The 9,874-nt window shown below is 41.5% G+C and overlaps 1 pseudogene; it reads right to left on the bottom strand.

Annotated features, from left to right (window-relative positions):
* Nucleotides 1-7,592: 7,592 nt before the first annotated feature.
* Nucleotides 7,593-9,660, bottom strand: LOC100968874 (putative monooxygenase p33MONOX; annotated as a pseudogene).
* Nucleotides 9,661-9,874: the final 214 nt, after the last annotated feature.

Genomic DNA, 9,874 nt, shown 5'->3' with positions numbered 1-9,874 from the left:
TTTAGGTCTGAATTTAGGTCTTTGATCCATTTTGAGTTAATTTTTTAATACGCTGTGAGATGGGTACAATTTATTCTTTTGCATGTGGATGTGTGGTTTTCCCAACATCATTTGTTGAAGAGACTATCCTTTCCCTTTTGTGTATGTTTGACACCCTTGTCAAAGACCATTTGACCACAAACATGAGGGCTTATTTCTGGGCTCTCTATTCTATTGTAGTGTGTATACTGTCTTTTTGCCAGTACGATACTGTTTTGATTACTATAGCTTTGTAATATATATTGAAATCAAGAAGTATGAGATCTTTAGCTCTGTTTTTCTTTCTCAAGATTGGCTGTTTAGGGTACTTTGAAATTCTATATGGTTTTTCTATTTCTGAAAAAAAAAACACTGTTAGGACTTTATAGGGGTTTCATTGAATCTGTAGATAGCTTTGAGTGTTACTGTAGTCTAAACAATACAATGTCTTCCAATCCATGAGTATGGATGTCACTGTATTTATTATTTTTAAAAAGATGCCTTCAGCAATATTTTGCAGTTTTCAGCGTACAAGTCTTTACCTCCTTGGTTAAACTTATTCCCACGTATTTTATTATTTTTTTATTATATTGCAAATGAAATTGTTTTCTTAATTTCCTTTTTGGTTTGTTAAATGTAAATGTATAGAAATACAATTGATTTTTGAGTGCTGATTTTGTATCCTGCAACTTTCCTGAATTCATTTATTAGGTCTAACAGTTTTTCTTTTGAGTATCTACATATGAGATCATGTCATCTGCAAATAGGGATAATGATACTCTTCCTTTCCATTTAATGACTTTTTCTTCCCTCTCTCCCTCCCTCCCACTCTTCCATCCTTCCTTCCTCTCTCCTTCTTTTTTCTCTTCTCTTTCTCTTTCTTTCTTTTTTTCTTTCCTTCTTTACCCTCCCTTCCTCCCTCCCTCCCTCTCTCTCTCTTTCTTTCTTTCTCTTTCTTTCTTTTCTTTCCTTTCCTTTCCCCTTTCTTTCTCTCTCTTTCTTTCTTTCTTTCTTTCTTTCTTTCTTTCTTTCTTTCTTTCTTTCTTTCTTCCTTTCTTTCCTTTCTTCCCTTTCTTCCCTTTCTTTTTCTCTCTTTTTCTTTTTTCATTCTTTCTTTCCCTAGTTTCTCTGGCTAAAATTTCTACTACTGTGTTGAACAGAAGTAGTGAAAGTGGATGTCCTTGTCTTGTTCCTGATCTGAGAGAAAAACTTTTCAGTTTTTGACCATTGAGTATGATGTTAGCTGTAGGTTTTTCATATGTGGCTTTTGTTTTGTTGAAGGAGTTTCCTTTTACCCTAGTTTATTGACTGTTTTTATCATGAACAAGTGTTAAAATTTTCAACCTTTTTTCTATATCAATTGAGATAATCATGAAGTTTCCCCCATTCATTCTTGGAATGCGGTGTGTTATATTGATTAATTTTCATATATGGAACCAACCTTGCATTCTAGGAATAAATTCCCGTTGGTGGTGTTGTATAGTCCTTTTTTGTTTGTTTGTTTGTTTGTTTTTTTCGGTTTTTTTGTTTTGTTTTGTTTTTGAGACAGAGTCTTGCTCTGTTGCCAGGCTGGAGTGCAGTGGTGTGATCTTGGCTCACTGCAACCTCCACCACCTGGGTTCAAGTAATCCTTCTGCCTCAGCCTCCTGAGTAGCTGGGACTACAGATGTGTGCCACCACACCCAGCTAATTTTTTTGTATTTTTAGTATAGACAGGGTTTCACCATGTTGGCCAGGATGGTCTTGATCTCTTGACCTTGTGATCCGCCCGCCTCAGACTCCCAAAGTGCTGGGATTACAGGCCTGAGCCACCATGCCCGGCAATGTATAGTCCTTTTAATATGATGCTGAATTTAGTTTGCTAGCATTTTGATGAGAATTTTGCATCATATTGAAAAGGTTATTAGTCTGTAGTTTTATATCTTGTGATGTTTTTATCAGGGTAATGCTGGCCTCGTAGAATGAGTTAGGAAATATTAACTCCTTATCTATTTTTAAAAGTTTTTGAGAAGACTTAGTGTTAATTCTTCTTTAAATAATTGGTAGAATTCACCAGTGAAGCCATTTAATTCTAGACTTTTTAAAAAATTTGAGTTACTAATTCTATCTTTATACTTGTTATAGGTTTGTTCAGAATTTCGATTTCATTTTCGGTCAGTACAGGTGATTTGCATGTTTCTAGGAATTTGTTTATTTTACCTTAGTTATCCAATTTTTTTGTGTACAATTGTTCATACTATTTTTATAATCCTTTTTATTATTTCAGCAAAACCAATAGTAACAACCACTTTCATCTCTGATTTTTATTTCTTTGTGTCTTCTCCCATTTTTTTTTTTTTTGTTAGTCTAGGTTATGGTTTGTCAATTTTGTGAGTATTTTAAAATAAGCAACTTTTGGGTTTATTGATTCTATTGTTTTTCTATTCTCTATTTCATTTATCTATACTCTCATCTTTATTGTTTGCTCCCTTCAGCTAGCTGTCATTTTGTTTTGCTTTTCTTTTTCTTATTCCTTAAGATGTAGGTTTAGATTATTGATTTTAGATCTTTCTTCTTTTTTAATGTAAGCATTTTCAGGTATAAAATTTCCTCTTAGTAGTGTTTTTGATGCATTGAATCAGATTTAGTGTGTTGTGGTTTATTGTCATGTCTCAAGGTATTTCTAATTTCCTTGTGAGTTCATGTTTTATTCATTGATTGTTTAAGAGTATGTTGTTTAGGCTGGGTGTGGTGGCTCACGCCTGTAATCCCAGCACTTTGGGAGCCCAAGGCGGTTGGATCATGAGGTCAGGAGATCAAGAACATCCTGGTTAACACAGTGAAACCCCGTCTCTACTAAAAATACAAAAAATTAGCCAGGCATGGTGACAGCTGCCTGTAGTCCCAGCTACTCAGGAGGCTGAGGCAAGAGAATGGCTTGAACCTGGGAGGTGGAAGTTGCAGTGAGCCGAGATCACGCCACTGCACTCTCAGCCTGGGCAACAGAGCAAGACTCCATCTCAAAAAAAAAAAAGTATGTTGTTTAATTTTCACATATTTGTGAATTTTCCAGTTTTCTTTCTATTATTGATTTCTAGTTTCATTCCATTGTGGCTGGAAAATATATCTTGTATAATTTTAATCTTTTAACACATTTCTTGCAGGACAGGTCTACTGGTAGCAAACACCCTCAGCTTTTGTTTATCGGGAAACATGTTGATTTCTCCATAGTTTTGAAGGACAGTATGGAGTTCTTCATTAACTATTTTTATTTATTTGTTTATTTTCATGGATCATATGTAAGACTTCAGGTGATTTTTTTCTTTTCTTTTTTTTTTTTTTTGAGACGGGGTCTCGCCCTGTTGCCTAGGCTGGAGTGCAGTGGCATGATCTTGGCTCACTGCAACTTTTGCCTCCCAGGTTGAAGCAATTCTCATGCCTCAGCCTCTGGGATTATAGGCATGCACCAACACGCCTGGCTAATTTGTATTTTTAGTAGAGATAGGTTTTCACCATGTTGATCAGGCTGGTGTTGAACTCCTAGCCTCATGTGATCCACCCATCTTGGCCTTCTAAAGTGTTGTGGTTACAGGCATGAGCCACTGTGCCTGGCCATATTTTTGCTTTCAGCAGTTTAAATATGTCCTCCTACTTTCTTCTGTTGGTCATGGTTTCTCATGAGAAATTGGCTGTTAATCTTATTGAGGATCCCTTGTATGTGACTAGTCACTTCTCTTTTGTTGCCTTTTTTTTTTTTTTTTGAGTTAGAGTCTCACTCTGTCACCAGGCTGGAGTGCAGTGGCATGATCTTGGCTCACTGCAACCTCTGCCTCCCAGGTTCAAGTGATTCTCCTGCCACAGCCTCCCAAGTAGCTGGGACTACAGGCATGCACCACCACACCCGGCTAATTTTTGTATTTAGTAGAGACGGGGTTTCACCATATTGGCCAGAATAGTCTTGATCCCTTGACCTTGTGATCTGCCTGCCTCAGCCTCCCAAAGTGCTGAGATTACAGGTGTGAACCTCACCTGGCCTCTTTTGTTGCTTTTAAGATTCTCTTTTTGTCTTTGGCTTTTGACAGTGTGCTTATAATGTGTCTAGGTGTGGGTATTTTGGTGTTTGTCCTAACAGTGTTCATTGAGTTTCTTGGATTTGTATATTTATATCTTCTATGAAAGTCAGGAAGTTTTTTGCCATTATTTCTTCAAATATTCTTTTGCTCCTTTTTCCCTTTTCCTTCTGGAACTCTCATAATGTGTATGTTTGTCTACTTGACAGTGTTCCACAGGTCCCTTAGACTCTACACTTTATGCGTTCTTTTTTTTTCTTTCTTTTTCTCACACTTGATGACTTCAATGACTCTATCTTTAAGTTGGCTGATTCATTTTTCTGCCTGCTCAAATCTGCTGTTGGACCCTATAGTTAATTTTTTCATTTCAATTATTTTATTTATTTTCAGTTCCAAAATTTGTCTTGTTCTTTTTAGATAATTTTTATGTCTTTATTGATAATCTCTTTCTCTCTCTCATTCTCTCTCTGTTTTATAGAGATGGAGTCTCACTCTGTCACCCAGGGTGGAGTGTAGTGGTACAATCATAGCTCAGTGCAGCCTCAACTTCTGGGCTCAAGTGATCTTCCCACCTCAGCCTCCCAAATAGCTGAGATTGCAGGCATGTACCCCTGTACCTGACTTCTCATTTTGTTCATCCATTGTTATAATGATTTCCTTTATTTTTTTTGTGTCTTTCTTTAATGATTTGATCATACTTTAAACCGTTTTTTTAAAACCTTTGTCTAGTAACTCCAATTTCTGTCCTTCCTCCAGGATAGTTTCTGTCAATTAACCTTGGTCCTTTGAATTAGTCATATTTTTGTATTTTTTCGTATGCCTTGTGATTTTTCACTGAAAACTAGACATTTGATTACTACAATGTGGTAACTCTGAAAATCAGATTCTCCCCTTCACCGGGATTTTCTGGCTCCTTTTCTTTTCTTTTTCTTTCTGTTATTGAAGTCTATAGTAGCCTGTTTGTTTAGTGACATTCCCAAGCTATATTTCAAATACTGTATTTTTTGTTGACATGGCAACTAAAGTCTCTGTTCCTTAGCTTGAGTTCAGCTAGTGTTTAGACAGAGAATTCCTTGAATGCTAGGAGCTCTCCTACTCTTTGCAAATTGACTGTGCTTGGGATTTCCTTCAACTCCATGCTAGGCTTGCACTGTGTCTAGGGATCAGTCTAAGGTGAAAGCTTAAGTTTTCTCAGGTCTTTTCTGAGCATGCATCTTGTTCTGGGCATGCACATGTCTGTCAAAATTCCCCATTTACTTTTGAGTGTCCTAATTTCCCAGAGAAACTCTACACAGATTTTGCCTTAGGTAGTCTGTTATATGTTGACCTGTAATCTTTTCTCCCAGGCATCTTAGGGTTGTTATTTTGGTTTGCAATATTTTTTAGCTTTTTTTGGCCTCAGTCCTGAGTTAGGCAAAACAGAGAGAAAATCAACTTGCATCAATTTTTCTGTGTTAGCCCCTATACAGGTTAGAATAGAAATGCGGCTCAGACAAATGTGACATATACAATAACTTGCAAATAAGGTCTGCTCTGATCCCTCCAGAATTGGGGAAATGGTCTTGCACTGGGAACTTGGGCCGTTGCCTCATCAGCATCACTACTGCTTTCAGATAGCTGCGATATAGGAGAGGGGTGGGGCAAAGACATCTAGAATCACCTCAAAACCTTCTACAGGTGTGTGTGTGTGTGTGTGTGTGGGTGGGTGTTTGTTTGTTTGTTTTTGAGACAGGGTCTCGCCCTATTGCCCAGGCTGGAGTGCAGTGGCGTGATCTCAGCTCACTGCAGCCTCTGCCTCCCAGGTTCTAGTGATTCTGTTTCAGCCTCCTGAGTAGTTGGGACCACAGGCACGTGACATCATGCCCTGCTAATTTTTGTATTTTTAGTAGAGATGGGGTTTTGCCATGTTGGCCAGGCTGGTCTCGAGCTTCTGACCTCAAATGATCTGCCTGCCTCAGCCTTCCAAAGTATTGGGATTACAAGTGTGAGCCACCACGCCCAGCCCTTCTACATTTTTTTTTATTTTTGGAAGTAGTAAGGATTTTTATTGTCAAGCAAGATGTCATAATAGAAGACACAAATAAATTAATTGTTCTGATAATTTTAGACTCCAGGGCCTCTCTATGGAAAGATCAGCTTCTTATGCAGACAAGATACTATCCAAAACCAAAAACGGGTATTTGAGATGGTGTTCAAGACAATGACTGAACTTGTCCACAGTGAGGAGAAATAAGAAGGCAGTTTCCCTATTTCCTTTCCTCAGTGAGGTTATGTGTTGCATAAAGGGAGGAGGCTCATTTTGGTGAAAAATGCTTTCATACAGAAAAGTTTGAATTCTTTTACCTCTCCTTGTAGATGTTTCAGGCTCTGAACAAGGAAATCAAAATACGGTAACACTGGCTTCACGTGAACCTCAAGACTATAATCTAACTGTACCTACCATCTTCTTTACTTTAGAAAAGTTCAGGCTGGGTGTGGTGGCTCATGCCTGTAATCCCAGTACTTTGGGAGGCCGAGGTGGGTGGCCTTGTCAAGAGATCAGGACCATCCTGGCCAACATGGTGAAACCCTGTCTCTACCAAAAACACACAAAAATTATCTGGGTGTGGTAGCACTGCCTGTAATCCCAGCTACTCAGGAGGCTGAGGCAGGAGAATCACTTGATCCCGGGAGACAGAGGTTGTAGTGAGCCGAGATCACACCACTGCACTCCAGCCTGGTGACAGAGCGAGACTCCGTCTAAAAAAAAAAAAAAGTTTAACGTCCATTTACCTATACCAAATCAGTAGACTGAATTTTCTCTCTTAGTAAGTTTTTAACCAAATTGGAGTTAAATTAATCTCACTTTAAAGTGCAAGGAAAGCTTTGCAAGACTAGTGTTTGTTCTGTGGCATAGAAAGAGGAGCATGCCTCCCCTGGCACTGACTTAAGAGGCCCCACATGAAGAACTGGCTGCAGGACAGTGATCCATTAGGTCTACCAAAAAGCGGGGGGACTCAAGGTTCAGCCTAGAAAGAGGGGTCCCTGCCAAGTCTGGCTTTTACCTGTACCCAGGTCCCAAACAGATCTTGGGTTCCCTAAGTGAACAAGGCTGGAGCACAGTGCCAGTCGTCAAGAGGGCCAGAGTCATCTCAGCGAGTCAGTGAGCATCTCTTAAAGTTCTTATCTAGGGTAAATGATGAAAAACTAGGTAATGAGGTCCCCCACACATCACTGCCAAAGTGATATAGTCTAGCTTTAAAGCAGTACAAAATGGCTTCTTCCACACAACAAGGGCAAGCTTTGTACTAATGTTTCTCAAAAACCAATAATGTCTCCAGCTCTGGCCTCTAATTAACAGGTTTTTAAAAATATACCTTTCTGACCAGGCATGGTGGCTCATTCCTGTAATCCCAGCACTTTCAGAGGCCAAGGGGGGCGGATCACCTGAGGTCAGGAGTTCAAGACCAGCCTGGCCAACATGGTGAAACCCTGTCTCTACTAAAAATACAAAAATTAGCCAGGCGTGGTGGTGGGCACCTGTAATCCCAGCTACTCAGGAGGCTGAGGCAGGAGAATCACTTGAATCTGCGAGGTAAAGGTTGCAGTGAGCCAAGATCGTGCCTCTGCACTACAGCCTGGGCGACAGCCCAAGACTCCATCTCAAAACAAAACAAAACAAATATATATATAGAGAGAGAGCCAAGTTAAAAGGGGAGTGGGGCAAGAAACCCTCTTTACCAGAAGACTGGAAGAGGAAGCACTCTAGAAGCCAGTGGGTGTGAGCACATTCAAGTCACCGGGTTTGAGATGATGGGTCCGTGGCAGCTGTTTATTCCCTTCCATCACTGGGATGTCCATCTTGGGCGGCTTCAAGGTTGCTGGATCTCTAGTCATGTGGTTGGCCTGGGCACGGATCAGTTCCATCGGAGAGGGCTTCTGGGCTCCTTGGTAGGCCTGGGTGGCAAAACTTCCAGAATCATCCTTCTGAAGGGATCTCGGTCCAAAGAGGCTCCACTTATCTGACAAGTTTCTGTCCTTATCTCCACTTCCAGAATCCATGGTGCTGGGATTTGGGCCAGGTAAAGCTATGGAAGAACCAGAAGTGAACCAGCCCCTGGGTCTCTGCTCAGGGGAAGAGTGAGGAGTGCAGCTTGGGGCTGACTGGGCTGATGCAGGCTGCCTCTCTTTTCTTGTTCTCTCTCCACTCTGTAGCTTTAGTTGGTGGAGCACTTCCGCCACTCGAAGGTACTTGGTCTCCTCTGTGGTGAGGCCCTTGTGTGGTGTGTAGCCAGCACCTCTCAACCCTGCCTGTCGCCCAAAATGCTGAGTACTTTCCTGGGTCTGTTTTGTGAACAGAGAATTCATGATGATATGGGTAGCTTTAGACTTCACCACTGGGACCATGTCACACTGTCAATGACTGACAGGGTCATGGCAGGGGCGGGTAGGCTGGCCTCTCCTTCCTCCTCCTTGGCGAGGCACTGATACTTGCACTCTGGAATCACTGGCTTCCAGCGGACGCTGCCCGTGTCCGATGGAGGAGTCACAGGCACAGGGTCCTCGAGGGCATCATCATAGCTGGATGCCCAGCAGTTCATCCCGATGAGCAGGGACATCTTGCCTAGAAGCCCACCCAGCCTCAAGAGCAGGCACTTCTGGTTGTGTTGAAGCCAATGAAAGACTGGGACCCAGGTGCTTTTTCCATATATATAGAATTCTGAGCTGAGTCCCTGCCACCACAGTGAAATGATGTAATGACTAAGCTGACAGATGTTAATGAGGAACACAGTGCAGCAGCTGCAAATTAGCAAAGCTTCCCAGGAAGAGTGCATCCAGAGGTTCTGTTATCCTGCTGCTGCTGCTGGGCTGCCTGCGGCCTGGAGTCCGGCGCTAAAGAGGTTCTGAGGGCCCACGTCTCCCGAGAGGCTGTGACGCAGTCTGGACTGAAGGCATGGTGAGAGCAGTGGCAACACCGAAGGTCTCCAGGACCCAGCAGACAACACTGCCCCCCTGCTATGGTTTTGAAGTGTCTTTTTCTGTACTCAGCCCTTATGTGGTTGCTATAAACATTAGACTATTTTTTAAAGTAGTTACAAATGGTTTTTTTTTTTTTTTTTTTTTTTGCGACGGAGTCTCGCTCTGTCGCCCAGGCTGGAGTGCAATAGTACGATCTCGGCTCACTGTAACCTCTGCCTCCCGGGTTCAAGCGATTTTCCTGCCTCAGCCTCCCGAGTAGCTGGGATTACAAGCACCCCCACCACCAACCGCACCCAGCTAATTTTTGTATTTTTAGTAGAGACAGGGTTTCATCACGTTGGCCAGGCTGGTCTCAAACTCCTGGCCTCAAGTGATCCACCCACCTCGGCCTCCCAAAGGGATTACAGGCGTGAGCCACTGCAACCTCCACCTCCTGGGCTCAATAGAAACTTTTTTTTTTAAGTTTCTGCTGTAAAAAAAAAATATTTCTGTTGAGCCCAGGAGGTGGAGGTTGCAGTGAACCAAGATTACACCACTGCTCTCCAGCCTGGGTGACAGAGTGAGACCCTGTCTCCAAAAAAAGAAAGTTTCTGTTGGGGGAGAAGAGCTTGGAGCGTCATATTCTGCCATTGTGCTGACGTTGCTGTATTTGTTTTTACATTCAAACTTTCTTTTGTAATAAAATATATCTTGAAAAGCATCAGTGGTGGTGTGGCTTTATTCATTTTTAGTTTGAGAATATGCACATTTTCTTCCTAATATTTGGCAGTTTGAAATAATCAAAAGGCTCAGGACCCAGTTAAGAGAGTTTATTCAAGTGCACTGTCAGGGTGGCCGTCTCAGGACAC

The sequence above is a fragment of the Pan paniscus genome, chromosome 1 (genome assembly GCF_029289425.2).
Source record: "Pan paniscus chromosome 1, NHGRI_mPanPan1-v2.0_pri, whole genome shotgun sequence".
Taxonomy (NCBI): domain Eukaryota; kingdom Metazoa; phylum Chordata; class Mammalia; order Primates; family Hominidae; genus Pan; species Pan paniscus.
The sequence above is the reverse complement of the archived record's forward strand: the minus strand, read 5'-3'. Positions and strand labels throughout refer to the sequence as shown.